At 35.8% G+C, this 23,565-nt stretch overlaps 1 protein-coding gene across 33 annotated transcripts in view; it reads left to right on the top strand.

Moving 5' to 3' along the window:
- The window catches only part of LOC120892322 (uncharacterized), a 207,817-nt gene that overhangs the window by 77,047 nt on the left and 107,205 nt on the right, over positions 1 to 23,565 (top strand). For 3 of the 33 annotated variants that reach the window (XR_013425881.1, XR_013425875.1, XR_013425885.1), the window contains exon 1: positions 10,889 to 10,957. The exons of 25 other annotated variants lie outside the window; for them this stretch is intronic. The gene's annotated coding sequence lies outside the window, so the exon portion shown is untranslated. Of the gene's footprint in view, positions 1 to 10,879; positions 10,958 to 23,565 lie in introns of those variants that run through there. 5 more of the 33 variants (XR_013425866.1, XR_013425870.1, XR_013425869.1 and 2 more) reach the window with 5 other exon arrangements.

Raw genomic sequence — 23,565 nt, forward strand, 5'->3', positions numbered from 1 at the left:
TATTATCAACTAGAATTGGGTCACATGTTCATGTCTGAGCTAATCACTATCAAGGGCAATGAAACACCATAATTGGCTGATAGCCATCATTATTTACTCTCTGAGTGTGAACTTTCTCATAGCACATAATAAATTGAAGACTCAAACAAAAGGCTAATTTGCCATCAAGGAAGAAGAAACCTGCCTGTTAGCTATATAATAAGTAATATTTGCCACAATTTGATTTCTCCTGATGTGCTATAATGCCCAGTTATGTCATATGTTGTAGTCTTTTTTATTCAAATATTATTATCATATTATACCTATGGGAATTCTCATAATTGCAGTTGGAGACACGTTTTCCTAAGCATCAAAATAATTCTTTAATAGCAATATATGTAATTGTGCTTGAGCCTGTTTTAATTTTAAAATTTCCTCATTTCCCTTGAACAAATTGGATACATGCTATACTATCATAGTGTTAATTTAAATAAGTATAACTGAATACCTAAAATATGAAAACAAACTATGAATTCTAGTGGGATATAGAGATAATATGGTTTTATTTCTGTCTTTGAGGCTCTCAGACTCTAATAATCATTAGCATTTAAGCCTGTCACATAACTTTATTGTCTAACTAGAATAATTCCCAAGAAGCACTTAGATCTCTTGGCCAGTAATCCTTAGGGAGCAACTCACCATCAGTCACACATTGAAAACAAATAATTCAAATAGTGTATGCCCTTTTTTATATTTAAACCAAAATTCTATCTCAGGTTTACTTAATAAAGATGCTGCCCTAACTGGCAAAACATCTGGAAAAAAACAAAGTTAGATCCCTTCCTCATATTATGTATTAAAATAAGTTCCAGAAGCATCAAAAATATGGGTATTTAAAATAAAATATTAAAGAAAACAGGAAATACAGCAGAAAACTAGGCAGGAAATTAAGGAGCACAAAGAAGAAGGCAGATATTTAAAATATTGTTATTGATATTGGTGTTGAGAATCATGTTGGAGTCCCTTTCCTCTTGTGTTGAAGATTTGAACACCTGAGAAATGCTGAGGCAAGTGCAAAGGATAGGGTCCCAGTTGGTGCCCAAGGGAGTGGGGGTGTCCTCCTCCTTTTATACTTTTTATGTTTCCTTTCTACTTATGCCCCCTCCCTCTCTTATATTGCCTAGGTGGCCAAAAAGTGAAGTGATCCAAGGGCGAGAACTATCCACCCTGGGGTATAGGCAAGAAGGGAAAGCATTCATTAACACCTCCTTACAGGGGGGAACAATTCCCTGGAGGCAGGTAACCTTGACAACAAATTGGAGGAGGGGGGGAGTGCTCTGGAGATATTAGCATTTTATTTCCTCTTAAATAAGCCCCCATCTTCATCATTTATTACCTATCCCACCTGTTCATTTGCAGTCCCCTTACCCCCCCACCTCATTATGACCAAACATAACAAAGTCAAGATACAAATAATAGGCTGAAAGTACAATAACAAAAGACAGTTCAGGGGTTCTATTCCTAATATGAACTGATTCCTATAAATGGTAGTATGTTTATATATTCTTCTGCACTATAACAATTAGCTTGGAAAGTTTCTGAGTCTTTGTTTAATTAGCTTAAAACTTGGAGGTCTCAACCTCTGCACATGCAAAGCAGGTTGACCTCCTACTCAGGCAAAATACCAGTCAGGCTGGTACATTTTCATAAGATGAGTAGTTTGCACCCTCCTCTGATAGCTAAAGCTTGGTGCCTCAATTAACATCACAGACTATATGCTCTACAAAGCAGTTAGAGAAAACAATTGCATGTTGACTAGAGTGCTGCTTTGCATAAAGTTCTTTGAACACATTTAAATTGGAAAAAGATTTCTTTCCATGTCCTTGGTAAAGTCATCAGGGATCCTCTCTAGGCCATAGTATCTCATCCTAATATTCATCCTAGTACCTTGTTATAGTTTACATGGTCTTTATTCAGAAAATGCATAACAGAAACTTGCATCTGAGTGACATTTCTGTGCCATTTACAAAACCATAATTGGTTAAATGGCAAAATCTTTACAATGTTAGTCAGATTCTGTATTATAGTAGGGAGATGAATTAATTCCTATTTAAATTTATTTCAAGAAATAAATTGTTTCTACTGATGAATTCGTTCTTCATTTTAAAAAGTGATTCTTCCCAGGAAATTTAAAATCAAATACAGAATCCCAATCTAGCAATTAGTTCTTTCAGAAATCTTTTAACAGCTAATCTCATTTACCTTTTTTAGATGTGCACCCTTCTGCTTTAAATTTTTTTTTTTAGAACGGAATGCTTTAGTTTTATACAATTTTAAATGTATAAAGTCATGAACATCATTTCAGAAGAAGAGGGGACAAATCCTTCATTTCATATGCAATGAACTGAGGCTCAGAAATGCTAATTGGATATTCTAGTCTTATGCTAATTTACAAGTTGAGGCAGGGCTAGAGACCCCAACTTTTGATTATTAATGTAGAATTCATCCTACCTTATTTCTAACTTTTTTTTTAAACAAAAATTTCAGTTGATATTCTTCCAGAAAGAGGTGAATTGTAGATTCTAATATTTTGGTAACAAAGCTTAATCTCTAAGTGAGGCTATGGAGTTATTTTTTTGGGGGGGGGGTACTGGGAATTAAACCCAGGAGTGCTTTACCACTGAGCTACACCACAGTCCTTTTTATTTTCTATTTTGAGAGAGAATCTTGCCAAGTTGCTTATGGCTTCATTAAGTTCCTGAGGATGGCCTCGAACTTTTGATCCTCTTGTCTCAGTCTCTTGAGTTGCTGGGATTACAGGCATGTACCACCATGCCCAGCTGAGTTAATTCATTTTTGGAGGTAGTTTCTTTGACTAGATTAATGACTTTTGAAAGGTATAAATTAGGGGTAATTAGAATGATTTAGGTTTCCAATTATATTTTTACTATTTAATAATACCCCAGATTAGTCTGATTTTGAAAAACCTAAAAGTGATATCATTATCACAAAAGGGACCCAACTGGATGCCAACTTTATAGATCAGCTCAGCACAGCTTTTATTTGGGAATGAAGTGATGCCTCTGATGGGTCCATTTTCCTGGTGGAAAATGAGCCACTGGCCAAAGGGGGGTTTAGGCTTATTATAGGTTACACCGAAAGATCACTCAATTAATGAGCATGTCAGTTTGGGAAGTCTTTACTGGGCCAGATGGAGGGTGTGGGGTCAGTTTAGGGTAGGAGCAATGCTTTGGCCTCTTCTCAGAAATTGTCATTTTAGACTTGATGAAAATCCCCACCAAACCTCCCTCCTTCCCCCACCCCTGCACACAGTGATTCCTTCATTCCTTCTCCCTCAGCCACATTATTTTGGGGTTCATCTTTTTCTATATCGAACAGATATATACTTATAAAAGACATAGAATGTCACAGTTTTTCTTCTAAGATAACTCATCAGTACAAATATTACTACCTAGAAAAGATATCACTTGATACATGAGTAGAGATATAAATTTCAACTATTTTTCTTTATGATCTCTTTAACTCTATCTCATGTTTTACTCTCAACTTAAGAATTCTTGAATCTTGCAGGTATTCTTCAGATTTCATAATATTGAATTCAAACAACCAATTTCCTGTGCAACTGGAACTATGATTTCCTTTTCAATGGTATGGCACCTCATATTATCTATCCACTGCTATCTGGGTTACTAGTCTCCCAAAAGCTATTTGCAGGTATATACAGCATATAAAGCATTAAAAAAATATTTCAGTTCTGAGTGTTGCACAAGATGAAGCCCTGTCTGTCTATAGCTGCCAAAGGGGCAGAATAACTTCTCCCAGATATTCCTTACCAAAGGTAAAGAATGTGAACAGGTGTACTGTTGCTTTTCCTTAGCATGAGGAGAGCTTTTCCACCAAAGAACATTGCCAGCCATGCAAAATTAGACATGCTTGGAAAAATGGGTCCAGTTCTTGGAGAAAACTTTTTCTTCATATTTATCTCCTTAAAGTCAATAGAAACCACATGCAGAAGAATTGGGTGAGGGTGGCAGTGGCAAAACACTGCTTAAGTACCTAGTGAATCATCAAAACCACCATCAACCAATGTTTCCCAGAACCTTCCTCAAGTCTGGATGGCACCCAGGTTGTTGCTATGGATTTACAGTATTTAGCTACAACAGATTGTTGTACAGGGTTCAGGGTTATAACAGGTCACGAGATTGTGGCAGGGGAAGCAATTGCATACCCACCTCCAACCTCAGCACAAGTGGGCAGCTTTTCAGCTGTGAGACAAGTTAAATAAAAAGTGATCATAAAGTGTTACCCTTTTATTTGTTCACCTTTCCAAAAAGTATACCTATCTGTGTTTTGGCTCTATTGTATTACAAAATTGAGGTCATTTAAGTGTAAGGATAGTAAATAGATCTGAGGAAAAAGTTGACCTTTGAAAATCATTGGGGAAAAAATCGGCAGGCAAGATTGTAGATGGAGGAAAATGGCAGCAGCAAGAAGTATAAGCAACACTGACTCAGGTGGGCAGGTGAAATTTGGAGTTTCAGTACCAGAAGGCTTGGTAGGTCAAAAAATGACCATCCAAATGTGTCAATGCCATCTCATCTTTTTTTTAATATTTATTTTTTAGTTGTAGTTGGACACAATACCTTTATTTTATTTATTTTTATGTGCTGCTGAGGATTGAGCCCAGGGCCTTGCAAGTGTTAGCCAAGTGCTCTACCACTGAACCACAACCCCAGCCCCCTGCATCTCATCTTAAGACACTGATTCTGTGACCAAATATTCTTGTCAGAAGGAAAACCAGTATGACAACCAAGAGTTAGCAGTGTACGAAAAGAGGAGATCAAATTGAACGTAAGAATGAAATGAAATGAGACCAGAATCAGCCAGTAAATCAGACACAAGAGGAGCTTGATAAAAAGACAATACTCCAGAAAGACTAGTTATGTCATGGGTGAACTCATTCTAGATATCCAGGATGGGGTATACTTCAATCCTCATAAAACATTCAAAGAAGTTTAGTTCATGACACAGAAATTTCAGGTTCTTTATAAAACTTATTTATGTGATCTCTCATTTATTCATTATGGAAAATTTGAAATCAAAATAGAAGAAGAAAAAATATGAAGAACTGACCACTTAGTTTTAACAATTATCAACACATGACCAATTTTATATCAGTTATATTCAATTACACTCTTTCTCTCTTTTTTCCCCATGGATGCTGAAGCAAATTTCAGATAGCTTAGTATTTCATCTGGAAAATTCGGTATGTTTTGTAAAAATAAATAAGAACCATTTTATTGTCATTATGTCCTTCAAATTAGAAATCATTTCTCAATTAGTAAATATTGATTCACTGCCCAAATTTCCTAATCATCTCATGAATGTCTGTTTGGAGCTGATATCATTTGAATTAGGTTCCAAATAAGGTGTACATTGCTTAGTATGGCTCTTTATGCACTTAAAGAACACATTAAGACTTACAACTAGTAGTTTTTCCTTTCTGTTTATTTTTCTCCCCTTTTATGTACTTGTTGAATAAAACAGGTCCCTTGTATATGGAATTTCCCACATCCTTGTTTTAGCTGAAATGCACTCCAGGAGGTGTTATTTAGCATGTTCCTCTCATTCTTCTCTGGATTCTCCCTGAAAGAGGTTAAATCTAAAGACTAGATCAGATTCATGTTTGCTTTTTGGCAAGAATACTGACTGTATCAGTGGTGCTATGTATTTCTAGAAAGAATTCTTTTTCTTTTTTTTTTTTTTTTAAATACAACAGAGATTTTATTTTCTTTCCCTCTTCTTATAAGGGCACCAATTATATGGATTAGGGCATACTTTAATGACCTCATGTTAACTTAACCACCTCTTTAAAGACTTTATTTTCAAATATGGTTATGTTCTTAGGTACTATGGTATTCAACATATGAATTTTGGAAGAACATAGTTCAGTCCATAATACATATGAAACAGCCTGTAGAATTCCATTAGAAAGCTCATCAAATCTGATTCCCTTTTTTCCATGGTGCTTTGATTGTGCATGGGTTCAGATGTGTATCTATCATTGTAACTTCCTCATCAGTCCTAAAGGTGTTAGCAGCCATTGAAGATTATTGTCTAGACAGGTTATTTCATTAGGTTTGAAAAAAAGGTTATACTCTAATTTTAACATTCTGCCTGTATTTTCTAGCTACAATTTACCAATAAAGGAGAACTTTCTTGATCACACTATTAGGTAATCTGGAAATAATTGCTATAATATAGGTAAGGCAATTATTTGATTTTTTCACATGACCTCATTATCATGTTGAAGAGATTATTAAACCCTTATGGCTAATATACCACAAGAAGCTACATAAAAATCATGGAAATGACAGAATACAATGAGAAAATTGGAGATTGAGACACATGAAGATCAAGGGATCTCATCTTGTCATTGCACAGTGCTTTGCAGATGGTGACATGGCATTTTGATACTAGCAATTTCTCTTCAGGCTAAAGAGACATCTGTATTTATAATGGTGTGTTTCTACGAAGAAATTTAGTTCTCTTATTTCTGTCATTTCTGACATTATCAGACCTCTAACTGTTGCCTTTAGTCTGATATATGTTCATAGTTCTAATAAACACACAAGTAATCTCACTGCTCAGTTTATTTACTGTCAACTTCCCTTGTATGCCATGGAAAAAAAACCCATTGAATATCTTGCTCCATTTTGTACAAATAAATTGAAAAACCAGCCTCTACCTCAGAGCAAAGCCTGTCCAAGGAAGGGGCACAATCTTGATCTTTGTCCTTGGAAAGACCCACAGAGCACTCCTAGGCACATACCCACCCTGCTGAGTTGTTTATCTACAAATAACAGGAGAGATCTGCAGCACCAGGTGTTCCTGATTCAGTCAGGCTAGGTGGGGATCCATAGCAACCCCCTAGCAGCCACCAATTAGCATGAGACCGGGAAATACCTGGGATGCCAGATGACCCTCCCAGTAGTTTATGGTCGTTGATAATGTGTTGGGAAACCATGTAGTTCAGCATGAACACCTCTCTTGGCTTAAACCAATCAGTTCAAAGGAATCCCCCTCTTGTAGTAACCAATTACCCCTCCCCAACTTGTTCCCACCAGTGAATGTGCTAATCATGTTTTAGAGTTGTTTTATGATTTTCCCGCGGTGTGTGATGATTTGCTAAGAGATGCTATGATGTAGGTGAAGTCCCTGCCTTCCCCAAAGAGTGTATAAAACTGCTGCAAACCCTGGGCTGAGGCCTCTTAGTGTCACCAGTTGCTGTGTGTGCGTGCGCAGAGGACCGAGCTAGCTCGCAATAAATAAATGCTGTTTACATCGATCTTGGTCTCTGGTGGTCTTTTGGGGGTCCCGAATTAGAGCATAACAAAATCTGCTGTTTTTGTGGCCTCTATCTTGCACTTAAACAAAACCAACCAAATAGTACTGCTTTTAATGAGTCATTAAGCACTTATCTCTGTAGAATAAATCATATATTTATCTACTGATTTTTTTCACTTTGATTCTTATTAGTTATGAAAAAGACAACTTATCTTACCCATTTAGCCTTAGCTTCCTCATTAGTTCAATTGGGATCCATAAACATAATCCAAGGATCTTCCGAGACTAGCAAGGAGAATTTATGTGAAATCATCAATCATAGAGTCTTTCTTATTCATCCTGTTGATTTCTTACTGAGCTCCTTTTTGTGGTAGCTTTTGTGCTAAGTCCTGAGGAAACAGCAAGGGCTTTGCTCTCCAGTTTCATGCTGATGTCGAAACCAACATATGGTATAATGTCCCTAGGCACACATAATTGTGGAATTTGAATATTCATCAGTTTGTTCTAATTGTTGATTAATTTCTTATTTCTACCAACTTATTAGAAGTTGATGTTTAGTTCTGTCTCCCTGCTATCTAATTTCACTATACTTGGTCTTCTTTACCAGGTTCCAAAAGAATAATATGATGCTAAGTCTCAGTGTATAACCTCCTAATACAAGTAAAATAATGAAAGAAGAAAATTTCCATTTAATTCATTCACTCATCTATTTGTCAAATATTCAGATATCAATTACTAAAATACACAAGATACTTTCTGAGAAGATAGAAATGCTCAAACCAATTTGTTTTATAAGGCATCCAAGACAGGTTAATCAGAATTAGACGATGCTTCTTCTGAGTTTGACTGCATATTATTGCCTATAATTTGGATCATATATTTGAGATGAAAGATTTGGATCAATATGTCTGATTTAATAAACACACTAACAACTTGAGACTGACTTTTAAAGAGTAATTTCCTTTAGAAAATTAGGTAGAACTATCAGATAAGGAAATGAATAGGGAAGGTGATCTTCAAAACTGAACCATAACTTCCTTGACTATGGTTTTATCAGCAAAGTTGTATACTTTTGTCCCCAGTTCTTGTCCCCATCCTTACCCTTATTTCTTAGTTGCCAAACTCATCTTTGGTTTGCTTGTTTTATGCATTAAATAATGACTTTTGTGCTGACATTGAGTTTTGCTACAACCTAGTTTAAAATATTTAAGTGTGTTTGTGTGTGCGGGTGTGTGTGTTGGATAATCACTGAAGTGATTTGAAAATCTGATTTCTGTTCAAGTGCCCAAGGGGGGTTCAGTCTAATGCTTTAGAGGTTCAGTTCATACCTTTTAATTTAATTCTTAGCTTTCTTGGAGTTTTTCTTTATTGGTGATATAAGAGTACATATTCCTTCATTGACAGTTTGGTCCTTTTAATCTTTTTAATAATTTAGTTACAACTTATTTCCTTTTAACTTTGTCATAACTTTCTCACATTTCTCTTAACTTTAAGTTTGCAAATGTCATGTCTGATCCTCAGTAGATAAAACTGTTTTTGATATTAGGTAAGACTCAAAGAAACCCAGAGGAAAAAAACAAGAAAGAAGATTCATAAAGCATCTGCTAGATTCTAGTTAGTAGTCTGTGTCCTCTATATATGTCACAATGGCAGAGACTGTTAACTGTACCAAATCTGTTTCCTTTGCCTCTTAAGCACAGACTGCATCTTTAGCCTACATTGTACTTGGGTATGATCGTGTGAGTGGAAACTTTACAGTGTAATTAGAAGGGAAGTGAGGGCATGGTTGAATGTGTTCTTTTTCTCAATTGTTTTCCCACTTCTATGTAAGAGGATTCTATTTCCCAATCCCATTGATAGCAGATATGGTTAAATGACTTGCTGGGCCAATGGAACATGAGTGGAAGCAACACAGACTACTTCCTGATGGAAGCTTTCATAACTATCATGCAGTACCACCATTATTCTTTCTATGACATCTGATGGAAATAAGGGCTGCTCCTTCAGTTCAGGCGCAGGATGAGGGAGACATTCACTGTGAACTGAGGTGAACATACACATGTGCATGAAAAGTAAATATCACCATGAAAAACTCAGATTTTGGAGTCATTTGTTACTACAGCATAACTAAGTGAACTGGTACAAAGGAACATGCTAGTTTTGTCACTATTTAGAGACAAAGTGATGGGCTGTTACTATAAATCAGAGGAAAAAGCATGTGTTTTGAAGAGATCTGAGTTGGATTCAGTTTGAATTCTATGGTTGTGCATAGTTAGGATAGTTATTTAACTATCTGAACCTTGGTTTTAAACTATGTTAAATGGAGATAAACCTGTTTTAAACTTGTTACATTTTCTGTGATGCCATTAATGAAGATGGAATTCTTGCTGCTGTAACCAAGAAATGCAAAACTGTATGATTCAAAATTTATGGAAGTCAATTTCACACTTCACCTAAATGGTAAAACAGATGTTCCTAATTGTCAGCTGCATTTCCTCAAAACTGTGACTAGGGGCCAGGCACCTTCCTTCTGTCTTGTGGTTCTGTTATCTGTAACACATGGTTTCCCAGGTTAACTGTGGACCATCTCCAATCCACTGTCCCTGAGGGCAAAGGAATATGGAAGACTACAAAAGGGAGGATTTTCATGGACAGTGCATGCAAGTGGTATCCATGCTTCCACTCACATTCTCATGATTAGAATCTAGTAAAATGTAGGCTGAAAATTCTGCCTAATGCTTTAGAGGCTGGATTCTTGCAAAAAGTACTGAAGGGGCTGGGGTTGTGACTCAGCGGTAGAGTGCTCGCCTTGCACGCACGAGACCCTGGGTTCGATCCTCAGCACCACATAAAAATAAATAAGTGAAATAAAGGTATTGTGTCAAACTACAACTAAAAATGTAAATATTTTTTTAAAAAGTACTGAAAATTCTTGCTTGTCGAAATCAAAACTGAGAGTTCTTGCAAAATACATAAAGATAGATTTGACTCTCAGTCTTTCTTCATCTCCTCTTAAGCAATTGAACTCAGACAACTTACATTATACATATGGGCCTCTACTAACTATTTCATTTGATAAAAGAAGATGAGGATCAAGCTTAGGTTATTATATACTCATAGTGAGTTTTAAATGGAGTGAAACTGGCAGAACATGAATACAAAGCTGGTGTATAGTGAATGACAACTTTTCTATTAACATTAATAGCAGTGATGATGCTAGAATCATCATCATCATCATTGGAAAATAATAGAGTATTGCCAGGGAAAGGTATATTTTAATCACAGGCCCCTTATAGATGTGAAATAGGAACTGTTCTAAATATCTTTTTTTCTATTCTAAATATCTTTCCCCTAGAGAAGCATGGAAAGAGGTTGGAATATGCTTTCTGAAGGGCCCAGAACAAGCTTTTGATCTCATCTGAGCATTTTGACACTGTGTTACTTGATAGTAAACAAATTATGTCACATACTTGGCGTGCATGCCTTAATAATTTCTGAAAAGCCACTAGAGGGCGCTACTTTGTAAGGAAAATAAAAGTGCCTTCTTACAGTAGCGTTCAGTCTGCAGCCGCGACGTCTGTTGTCAGGGGCTAGAACCGAGATCTCCACTGTGAGTATCTGGGTACAATTTACTCATTTATTGTTTGTGTTGGAAGTAAATAGCAATAGTTTAGGTAAGCCACAAAAGTTGATTCAGATAAAATCCTAGTCTTGTCTTTCAGTAAATATTTCTATCAATTCTGTAAGGGAAAAGCTGAGACTATTTGTTACCAAACAAAATTGTGAGGCTGTATGACTTTCTTATGAGAGATAAGCTGGTTTCAGTGTGTGTGCTGTGTTTTTACTAGATAGCTGTTGTTTTAAGTTTGGGATAATGATTTTATGCTGTCTTTGGTAGTCTTTACTATAAGGTTTGGTATAAGGAAGATCTTCTTGCATTATTATTGTCCTCTGAAAGATGATATTTCAATGATCCAAAGGTCACCAATATATTCAGGTGGTGAGGTACAGATAAATTAAGTAGGTGACCTTCGTTTTTTTGTTACTCTGGATTTAAAGCAAATTATTCCAACAAGAGGTTTTATTAAGTGTCGGCATTAATTATGAAAACCAGCCTGTAGTGTGAAGCTTCTATTCAATGGCAAGTGTGTCTTGGTGGAGCCACTTACCTAAGGATGAAACATAGACAGCATGGGTTTTGTCAAAAGATTTCTGCAGATTAACTATTGTCTTTTCAGCTGACCTCTAGGTAATGATAGAGCTGGAAGAAGATTGTCAATAGTTGGGTGAGAGAAAGAAATATAAGGGACACTTACAAAAAAATCTAGATTTCCAATAAATGCATACTATACAAAAAGTGAGGGTCTCATTTTTTGATCCTGAGAGACAAGTTAGCTTCCAGGGGGATTTTTCCTCCCACTTCATATTAGTTCCTAAATATTAGAGTTTGGGTAAAGTGTTTCTACTTTGTTTTGCATTAATAAAAAAATGATTAAAAAGTTTCAGACAAAATTTAACTGGAAGAGTCCAAGGTTCAAGTCCTTTGAGTTCTTCATAGCCAAGGGAACTAATCAACAGTCTGGAGTGGACATGGTGATTAAACTAGAATGTGCTCATGGCAATGGCTTCTGTGTGTGTGTGTGTGTGTGTGTGTGTGTGTGTGTATCACACTCCACATGCTCAAATATGCTTGATTACAACTTTAAGAGATCATGTCAGTCAGAGAGAACCTTTTCATTCTCCTCTTAGCCTACTTTAATTTTTAGTGTTAATCCACCGTCTTTGATTTGTTTGCATGTTTATCTTTTCAAACTGCTGTTTAAGTTAGAAAGCTATTTGGTGGGAGAGGTGCAGGGGCCAGAATATCCTGATACTATTCAATTCCATATTTCAACTCCTGTTCAGATAATTTGATTCTAGTTGTAGTTGAGTAGCACTAAAATTTGAAAATTTTTTTTCTATACATCTTTTTCATTAATATAGATTATTATTATTATTATTATTATTATTATTATTATTATTATTTTACTTAAGTTCACTTGAGGAGAGAAATAAAATGGAGTTGAGATTTCTCCTTGTTAATATTAAGGGAGCAAGGAAAGTCAAATTTATCCTCTTCTACTCAGTTGGATGAATTGGTCCATACAATGGATCAGAAAGGGAGTTATAATGTCTGGGCTGAGTTTTCATGGAGAAAATAGCTATTTTAATTTTCCAACAGTATGAAAGCATGGACTATAGAAAAGAACATTTAATTATAGGAAAGGTGAAGGTGGTGCTTTATCACTCTGGTTCTTTCTGCCATTCCTTGTTGTGGCCAGTGGCTTTCCTTTGGCTAAACCTTATATGTCCTTAAGGATATGACTAAGCTTTAGATTTTTTGGTTTTTTTTGTTTTATAGGAAAGAATGGCACCTGTTTGCTTACATCAGAGACATACAGAAAGAGTGCCCTTAACTGTAGAAGCCCATAAAAATGTTGCCAGGGTCTCTGTCAGTGTGGCCATCAAAATGAGCTTTATGAGGTTAATTGGTTGGTACTGGGAAAATTCCCTGCTTAATTTCCTGTTCTTTATTTTCTTCAGCCTTCTCACTTCTCATTCTGTCCATTGTGAGTTTGTAAGTGACCATATTGAATGTTTCATCCCGAGAACAGATGCTGAAGTTGTGGTGATGAGGGAGATAGGGAAAGGTGGTTCACCTTCCTAGGCATTGTACAGATCACCACTGCCAACACCTGCATCTGTGCTTCTGCTTTTGATTTTTTTCCATAAACTTCAAGACATATTATATTGTTAATCTCTCAAGTTTATAAACATATACCTGAGCGAATGTGAAATTGGAAACCCTGGACTTATTTTCTGCTTATACTTTTTCATTTGGAAACTTGAGGGAAGCAAGGTTTTTCTGGGGCTTCTTTTGGTGTAGTTCTATAACTCTCAAACCCTGGATCTAGACTTCCCTTTATTACCTTACTGGACTATTATCATTAGAGAGTCTTCCTCTTTTACCTTATATATCCTTAAGCAAGCCCCAAAAATGACAGCCTTGGTTTGCCTGCCTTGATCTCTCTCTCTCTCTTTCTCTCTCTCATACACACATACACAACTTCAATTTTATCTATCTATCTATCTATCTATCTATCTATCTATCTATCTATCTATCATCTTTATGGGAAAATAGATGGAGAGCAAAGAGATCAAATATCACCTTTATCCTTTATGATTAATGAGACTAATATTGGAGAATGAACCTAAGTATGGGACAATAATGGGATCCTAACACCAAACAACAGGATCTTCCAGAGTCTACTTGGAACCTTCTTGGTAGGAGACTGATCCTGTTGAACCTAAATTCATTCTAAAGGCAGCTGGCTCCCTCAGGAATGTAGGGAGAAAGGGCTGAGCTACACTTACCTATTTCTTTTCCCATACACATTAGTCCAGTAACAGATTCACTTTCTAAGATGAAAAACTTTGGGAAAACTCCATTAGAGAAAATTCAAGGGCGGTAAAGAATTATCACAAACCCCAGCCTCCAGAAATCTTGAGATTTTTTACCTAATTGAGCCTAACCATCAAGTCTGTGGAAAGCGGATTGCTGCTGTTGTCTCAGAGGTCAAATCTGCAGTCTATCAAAGCAGACTTTTTCATCATCCTGAGGTTATTGTCCTACCACCAATGTCTGATTTTGAGTGGATCTGCCTAGTACCACTGTTGAGAGAGAAATCCTTTTCTCCTAGACATGTGTAAAAAGTCAATCTATAATAAAGCTGAAAATTCTCTCCCCTTTATATTCTCAACCCGAATTTTATCCAACTTCATTGTCCAAACTTATTAGAGGATTTGCAATGATATTAAATGAACCCATGAAGCTATTCCAATAATAACATGACAAAAACTGGAATTTCTGAATTTACATATAAATCTATGCCCATTATTAAATTCCTCCACAAACATTAAATTGCTAGCTGAAGTTATTTTGAATGTTATAGTTCAAGTGAATAAAACCCCAGACTCAAATTGTTTCACCTTTGTGATTTCAATGAAAATTAGTGGGAAAAAAATCATTCCTTCCAATTGCTTATTCTGATTAGTTGTCAGTAAGGAGTTCTCCGTTATTGGAGAAAATGAGTTTCCTTGGGCAGCTGCAGCCTGGACTATTTCTCACAGAATGGGTGTAGTTCCCACACAGCTTCAGAAACTGCATTAATTCAATGCCAAATTTCTAATGTGATTCGTTTTCAAAAAGGGATTTACAGGATTATTATGGCATGGGCCCTTATTCCACCCAAATTAGAAAACAGCTAATCCCCAGCCCTGAGAACAGTTTTGACGGGGGAAACTGTGTTCTCTAACCTGGCATCAATGATGTCAGGACTTCTAGAAGAGATTCATTGACATCTAAGAATAGGGTGGACAGTGTTGATTGTAAGTCTGATTGAGATCCTACTCAATCCATGCCAATTTTTCAGAATTTACAACTTGAGAGCTTGAATTCAATTGGAAGAAGCCCCCTTTAAGGATATTCCCTTTAGCACTAAGTAATTACCAGATCTTGGGGGAAAATCTATTTATGCACATGGACTCTTCTAAAATGGAATAGCTGAGTCATGCTGGTCAAGCTTAGGAATTTGCAAGCATTTCTGCATATTTGGCAAACCACTGGGCCATGTGTTTTGGGCATCCTGATGTGATTTAATGTGGGTTCTGTCTAGTGACATGTCTTCCAATTTCTCCTCTGCCATAGTATGGTGGTGGATCCATTGTTTTTGCTATGAAACAACTTAGCTCTAGGACCTCTTTCTCCAGATCACATCCAGTCCAGCTGGAGAAAGACCCTCAGCAGATTTCTGAACTTGTACTGCCTTTTGCTATTTCTTGAAGCTTGTTGTCATCAGGAGATTCGCTGAGAATGGGTATTTTCCTGTGTTCTTCAAGACAATATATCTGACACAAAACAGTTATAGCTAGAACCTCACACATGTGTGTTTTAAAATATGTTTTGGACTTGAATGCTTGTATACTTTAAATATAGTTCCTACATTCACAGTTCAGAAACATACTAAAAGCAATGAAAATTCTTTCACCTATTGTTTGTAAGAGTGGAGAGTGGGAAGTCTGTGTTTGTACTGTATCTGCCTGCTTCTGAGGGTCTCTGGAGCCCATGTGACTTTATTTAAGTCCTATGAACCTCAGTGTGTAGAAAATCAGCCTCTCCCTGCATACAAATAGTCACAGACCTGTGGACCAGCCACCTAAACTGCAGCCTCCACCAAATTTAAAACCCTCTAGTAACCTATTCCTTTAAAACCCAAGGTCTAAAGCTGCTGCTTAGGCTGCATTAGTTATAAGCACACCACACAACTGTGAAATGGCAGTTGCAAGGTGCCTTGTAACCACCTACAAATCACCAAAGTCAACAACAGACACCCTCTGACCTCACCCAGTCTTAGTATGCAATGTTATTTTTACCACCCAAATCGCACTCCATGTCTATTTCTCAATTTTTCTGGTTCAAGGCACCATATTCTAATACTTCTTTGAATTGAACTTCAAGATTGTAGGCAAAGGTAAATGGATGGAGTTGGAGAATATAATGATAAGTGCAGTTAGCCAATCCCCAAAAAACCCAAATGCCGAGTGTTTTCTCTGATATAAGATGCTGATTCATAACGGGGTTGGGGGAGCATGGGATGATTAGATGAACTTTAGATAGGGCAGAGGGGAGGGAAGGCAAGATAGGGGGCATGGGGGTAGGAAAGAGATAGAAAGGTGGAATGAGATGGACATCATTACCCTAAGTACATGTATGAAGACTTGAATAGGATGACTCTACTTTGTGTACAACCAGAGATATGAAAAATTGTGCTCTATATGTGTAATATGAATTGTAATGCATTCTGCTGTCATACTTAACAAATTAGAATTAAAAATAGATTGTAGGCAAAAGCAGAGACTGTTCTCAATTTTTCTTACAATAACAGAACTGAGCATCACACTCTATAGTTACCTGGGTCTTGAGAACAAGGAGGGCAGAAAGTACTGCTGTACTCATATTCAGCTCTGAAACTCCCAGTCAGATAATGCACTCCATTTTTGTGCACAAGGAGCTAGAAGTATTTAGGACAGATCTGTTCTCATGGAAAGCAGAGGACTAAAGTTCTAGTCTCCCTTTTAAGACTTGATTAGATTTCCCCCCTGTGGTCTCCTTTGAACCAGTTTCATTCTCCAGAATGAAAAAAAAAACCAAAAAACAAAAAACTGAACAAATGAACACAAGAGACTTATATTTTCTAAGTAACCAAGGAGCTCGCCAGTCAAATAGCTCAACTCATGGATCAGCAATTTTAATACTGCTGCCAAATTTTCCCCATGTCTTTACATACATTAACTGTGACAGATCTCTTCACCCTCACCATGTAAAACCTGGAAATGCTTGGGTAAGTCTCATTTTCTAAAGGTAGGCCAGAAAAATTTAAAATAATATGGGTGGGAGGGGGCAACCCTGAATGAATAGGAAAATGATTTGCAGCACACAATGATAAGGGACATGTAATTACGTTAAATTAGGTAGCTGTGAAAGCACTTGGCAAACTTGTAAAATACCATGTGAAGGTAAAGCTTTAGCTGTTACATTCTGTGCAAATGGACTGCAATTCCAAGTCCACAATTTTCTATCAGAAGCCTTTGGTAGGAACTTTAAAGCTGTGTTCTATTCTTTCTGAACGAAATTGAGCCTGTGGAGTGTTGAATGATCTTTCTAAACCTCAGACTACGTTCACCAACTTAATGAATGTTCAAATGGGACCAGAAGTTGGTTTGGTTCTCTTAAGGATTAGTGTTAGAAGCCAGGAGGTAACTAGTTTCATATGAAATGTACCCTGCTGAGGCATGAGACCCTGATCAAGTTGAAAGCTTGGCCATAGAAAAAGTCTTACAACATGAACTCTACATATGAAAAAAATATACATATGTTTTGGAACCAAAGAGAAGTTAATTTACCTGTTGGTTTTCCTTGACTATAATATTAAGAAATTATTTGATAGGTAATTATTAATTTAAAAAAGAAACATTAAATCACCATTTCAAAAACAGAACCATTTTTTCTGTCCATCTACTTCGATATAAATTTAGTGTACACACATTTATCTAGAGAATTAACTAACAACTTGTTATGTCGTCATGATATTCAAATGTTTGGTTCAGTGATGTATTCTCTTAAGTCTTAGTAAAGTGCTTCCTCTCAATGAAAAAAAATTCCTAATGAGACTTATAGTCACTCGATTCCTATATAGTAAAACATGAATTGTTCTAACCCAAATGATATTTGAACATGACACAAATTTGAGAGAATCTGTAAGTAAGTTCAGTAAACTGCAGCCAGCCAAACCCAGCTGCATAGCAATTCATAAGCATACATACATCTCAAATATCTACCTGTTTGGACATCTCACCCCGTGTTGTGAGCCACACCCACCTACATCAGGCATTAGAACTTTCAGATAATCCTTTTTCCACTATTTCATAGCTCCTAAGCTGAAAGCCTTCTTCAAATTCAGTTCTTTTTCAATATGCAATGCCATATTTATTGTGGTATTTGTGTATTTCATAACCATTTCATGTGTATAAACTGCACTAGCATATTTTTTGACTGTTTTTCTTTTTTAAATGAAGGATCTTTAGACAAAGTGACTCGGCATAATTTCCTGGTTATATTATTAAATTACAAAAAGGAAGTCATAGATGGCACAGTATAATCAACTTCATGTTCAAAAATTTATGAATATGTGTAAAAAAATAAAATTTATATATATTATCAAATGCAGAAAGAAAACAACTAGAAATGTTGAGGTGGTTAATATGAAAAGAGTGTTAAACGAGGGTTAAACAAGAGGATCTGTACTCAAATTTTATAGTCCGCATATAAATCCAATTTCTGGATCAGGGAGATTATAAATAGTTGGTGAATGATTTAATGGGTTATAAAAAATTAATGAGCTCTATAATTTTAAAACAAAAAAGTAAGAAATTACAAAGAAACTACAACAATTAGAACCACCTAAAATCTACCACCTAAAGAACTGTTATATATTCCTGGTGTGGATATGTATGTGTGTACATATAGTGGTATGGCTGAAATTCTTTTGAGTATTGTGACACTAACCCCATTTTCTCCTAAGCTCTGTAATTTTTATTGTGTGATATTACATAGAACAATAATTTTGAGGAATGCAGATGTTTGCATTAAAGCAGAACTGACTAAATTTTAAATTCAGTTTTTTATATTATAGTTTGGAGCAATAGGTAATACAATTCTCTATTTCCCCTCTTCCTTCCCCACCAACTTTTTTGATAGTGCTGTTTGTTTATTTGTAAGTTTTGCTGGCAAGTTTTGGTGGGCAACAATCCTCTCTGCATTTGCATGAACTATGAAAGATTTCTTGAAGATATACACTTTTGAAGCTGGGCAGAAACCTGCAGTGGTCTTTCTCTAGGTTCAGATATGTTAATTGATGGCAGTCATGCATCCTTGCTTTTGTATGCTCTAAATTTGAAGAACATTTAGGAGACAAAAGGTACCACATATAAATTCAACAAATGTGTGTGTGTGTGTGTGTGTGTATGTGTGTGTGTGTGTGTGTGTATCTCGCATGAGATATACATAAGCAAAATATATTTTCCATAATAATTTTGTTTTGTGTACTTGTCTTAAGGCAAGTGAATAATATCCCATATATGATAATATGCCTTTACTCTGATATTTATTGTTGCATTTTGTCTTTAGAAACCCTTATCCCATTGTGTGCCCTATTCTATGAATAACCACAATACATAAAATCTAAATTATAGAAAAATATGCTCAATGATGCAAGAAAAATTTACTTGTTTAGAAAAGTTGAGAAGGAATATTGGTGTCTATTAACTTCTTTTCTGAGTGCTAGGAAGTGGACTACTATGTTCACTGATAACTTATTCAATTCTCACAATATCCCCTATAATTTTTATTCTTTTTATTTTAACAGATGAAAAAACTAAAGCTTATGGAAGTTCATTATCTGTTACAATCTCAGGTGACATTAAAGTCATGTGTCAATTTGGTTCCTCTGATAAGTGAACAGGAGGATAAGATTAGATTCACCAGAGGAATGTTGAGGAAAATGCCTATGAAAGATAAAGGGGGAGGGATGTGGATTGAAATATGGGAAAGGAGACAGAAGGAAGGAGGACTTGGTTGGAAGAACCTTAGACCACACAGAGTTCTGAGAAAGTCTCATTCAGGGTGTCTTGGGAATTTCTAAGCAAAAGAACCTTATTGGAGGAGTACAACTGCACTAGTCACCTTTATGTCATTACAAAACACTAAGCAACTAACTTATAAAAAGAAAACACTTAATTATTAATTAGCTCACAGTTTAGGAGGTTCAAAGTCCAAATTGGGTGACCCCTTCTGGTGAGGGCAATAGATAGTAGCATATCAGGATAGGAGTGTGTGTGTGTGTGTGTGTGTGTGTGTGTGTGAGAGAGAGAGAGAGAGAGAGAGAGAGAGAGAGAGAGAGAGAGAGAGAAAGAGAGAGAGAGAGACAGAGACAGACACTGAAGTCCCATATTTCTTTCTAAATGAATACCTACAGTCACCTAAGGTCCTCCTACTAGGCCCTACTTGTCAAAGGTTCTGCCACCTCCCAATAGCACTATCCTTGGGACCAAGCCTTTAACCACAATGGACCCTTTCTTTGGGGATCACTCAGCACACACACCATATCACTGGCGAGTTCTAATACCCCTGCTATGCTGACTCATTGGTTAGGTACAGCCCCTAGGGAAGTAGAGACTTATAAGCTGGAGCCAAATGTGGGGCAGCAGAAGGGTGCTGATCAACGGTGATCTTATGAGCAGATTTTTTGAAGGGTGATCCAAGCCATGCACCACAATGGCCATCACAGTTATAATTCAAGCCCAAATCTGCCTAGGTGGAAATTTCTCCTCTACATATATAATATACAGAATTGCTGGCAGGGGTGGTTTCCTGTCAATCAAAATAACTCTTTTAATTACTTCTAAATAATGTAACCTATATAAAATTTGTGGGTTTGAAATAAAACACTGACTTAAAAAAAAAAGTCTAAATCCCTCCAAAACAGAAATTTTTTTAGGCTTTAGCTTAAGAGTAAGGACACAGAAGTAAGTTTTAAAAGTGGTGGATCTTAACATTTGCAGCGCATAAGAGTCAGGGTGAGGAGATATTTAAAACTTTTCTCTGGCCAATCTGTACATTGGGCTAATTAAACCAGAATATCTCGGGGGAAAATATAGGCATCAGTAATTTTTAAAGGTTCCTAGATGATTTCATTGCACATCCAAGTTGAGAGTTGCTATTGTAAATGGTACGCCTGAGATAAAAGTATAGATAGATCTTTTGAGTATTCTTCTAAATATCCAATCTCTGTACCAGTCTGATTCTTTTCTACCCCAGGGAGTTAATTATTTCCAGAATGTTCCTGAGGCCAGCAAACTTAAAAATATTTTGTGTGTGTGTGTGTGTGTGTGTGTGTGTGATGAGAGTCCTATAGAGGTTTTCCTATAACCAGTTAATATTTGCATTCACTAAGGATATCTTAATTTGAACACATTTGCATGTCTATTAATAAGACAAAAATAATGATATAAATTATAACAAGGAAGGACTTTTGGTCCTTTGTCCACAATGAGCAATGTGGATTTTGTAAGTAGCTAGGACCCTAGGAGCATCTCCATATTCCTCAAAATCTGAAAGGAGATTGGTTAGAAAGAGAGAGTATGGATTAAACCAAATAGAGATTTAAGATTGAGTGTGTTTTATTTATAATCATATTTTTATTTGAGTAATATTATTAAAAGTAAGACACTTATTGAAGAATTTTGAAGAAAATAAGTAATGTAGACAGACAAAATAGTATATTTAATATTAATATGAGTTATTTGTTCAGAAATCCAAGCTGGTGTATTTGCCTTTATTGTGCCTTTAGTGTGCCTTAAACTTGTTAAGATGGTTAGATCAAGGAATAGGCTTTGGTATCTCATCTCTATTGAAGCATTAATTTTTTTCTGTTATTAAGAAGAAATGAAATAAAATTAAAAAAAAAATCTGTCAAGATATTTACTCACTTGCAATGGAGGCAGAACAGTGGAAACTACCGAAGACCGGCAATACTGGAGTGCATTATCTATAGAAAAGTTAAAAATGATAACAAACTAGCTGAAAATTGATTATTAAAAATTATCAACAGGTATAGGCAACTCTAAACAATTACTTTTCCTGAACAAAGTCTTTCTTAGGTCTAGGTTCTGAACTTCAAATTATTACATCTTTAAAACTTATTCTTTAATAAAGATTGTATTCTGCATTGTATTCTACAAAGAATATTTCCATTTATCCTATTGGCCTCTGATATGTGAAATCAGTGACATTTCTTGTTTCCAACGTTTGCTTGTAAAGGGTCGTTATTCTTCTGTCTTGCACAAGGCATAGCTTGTCTCCAACCTCTATAAATAACATGTATTCCTGCGTTTAAGCAACACATTCAAGATAAACAGTGATGGCACAGCAAGTGTAAGGACAATGAATTAGCACTGGAGTGATCTCAATTTTGTCATCCTATCTGAAGACTTGGATTTGTGTTTACAGTGCAAATAGTAAAACAGGGACCATGAAATGTGATTTTTTTGTTTCATACTTCTTACATTGATGTTGTCTTACATTCAAAAAACATCTTTAAAAATTATAAGTTACTCTCCTTTTTATTTTGTAATTTCTTTAGAACTAAAGAACCAATCAAGGAAATAAAACATTGCATCAGTATGATTTGGGAGATGTGAATGGTTTGCATTTACTAAAATTCACTTTTTAAAAGAAACTGGCCAGATTCTATCATACACAAAATTTAATAAAAGAGAATATTCACTGTCTTTATATCTTTTCTAGCTATTGCTCATTCCATTTCATGATTATTGCTGGAGATAATTTTGTTGTATTGAGTAGAAGACTGTTGAAAAGCCACCAGCTCTGTGTGCTAAATACTCTAGGTATGCCACTGGTTTGTAAAGAACTTGAAAGTCACTGTAATGGGCCTTATCATTTTCATCTATTGTACCTGTTTTCTCCCTTTTCCATTCCTCCCTCTTCCTTTGCTTGCTCCTAGCATACAATCCTCCAGGGCAGGAAATGTTTTGTAGAAAATGTAGGAAGGAGTCACTAATTATATTTACAGTTCTTTTTCTTCCATGTTGTCAAAGAGGCTTAAAAGTATTGCTGCAGACCTGGTCGAGGATTAGCTGTGAAAGTCTGAAGAAATCAGGGAGATTGATTTGTCCAGAGCTCAAGGAGGTCTGATGAGTATTCTACTGAGAAAAGTAATCAGATTTGGGCTGTCAAAAGGAGATTGGACAGATTAAATGGTCACCATGTGCAATGAGTTCTGTTCTGCAGAAATGTCCAGACATTTAATTGCTCTTTAGTTGGTAAGCAAAGCCTCCTTTTTAGGTGCACAGTTGAGGATGAAAGGGAAAACTGAGTCTCCATAGATTTAGAATACTAAAACATGAAAATAAAAGAACAATATTGGAAGGGTCATCTTACACCTCTATTTCTACTTCTTTAGTCTTCTAAAGAGAATGACTTCAAAACACCCTTGGAGAGATATGAAGGCAGAAAATAATTGGAAATGGTGTTCTGAGTTCTCATGTTGTTTCTGTACTGGACAAAAAAGAGGGACTGGGCAATAGGATCTATACAAGCCACTCTTTAAATTTCTTTAATGATGTCTTAAAAATTCACTTGAGTTATACATATTTCACAACAAAATCTCCTGCTCTTGGTATTTTTTTGTGACAAGAAATAATTCCTGAAATCATATTGATTTTTCACAAAAATAAACTAAAGAAAATATCATGTGCTGAGACATAACACTAGGATACACATATCTATGTCACATTCTACATGGAAATAATTAGTACTGTTAAAGTGACCAGCACCATTTCAATATGCACATGTATTTTAATTTTGTGAATTTTGTTTATTAGGCTATCCTTTAGACATACAAAAAGTTAAACAGAATAATATAACATATAACAGCACTCAATATACCCAACATTTAATTTTAAAAAATTACAGTATTTCTTCATTTTTTCTCAGAGTTTTTTTATTTAAGAAATAAGACATTATGGTCACTGTTGTGTCCC

Source organism: Ictidomys tridecemlineatus, chromosome 9 (assembly GCF_052094955.1).
Source record: "Ictidomys tridecemlineatus isolate mIctTri1 chromosome 9, mIctTri1.hap1, whole genome shotgun sequence".
Taxonomy (NCBI): domain Eukaryota; kingdom Metazoa; phylum Chordata; class Mammalia; order Rodentia; family Sciuridae; genus Ictidomys; species Ictidomys tridecemlineatus.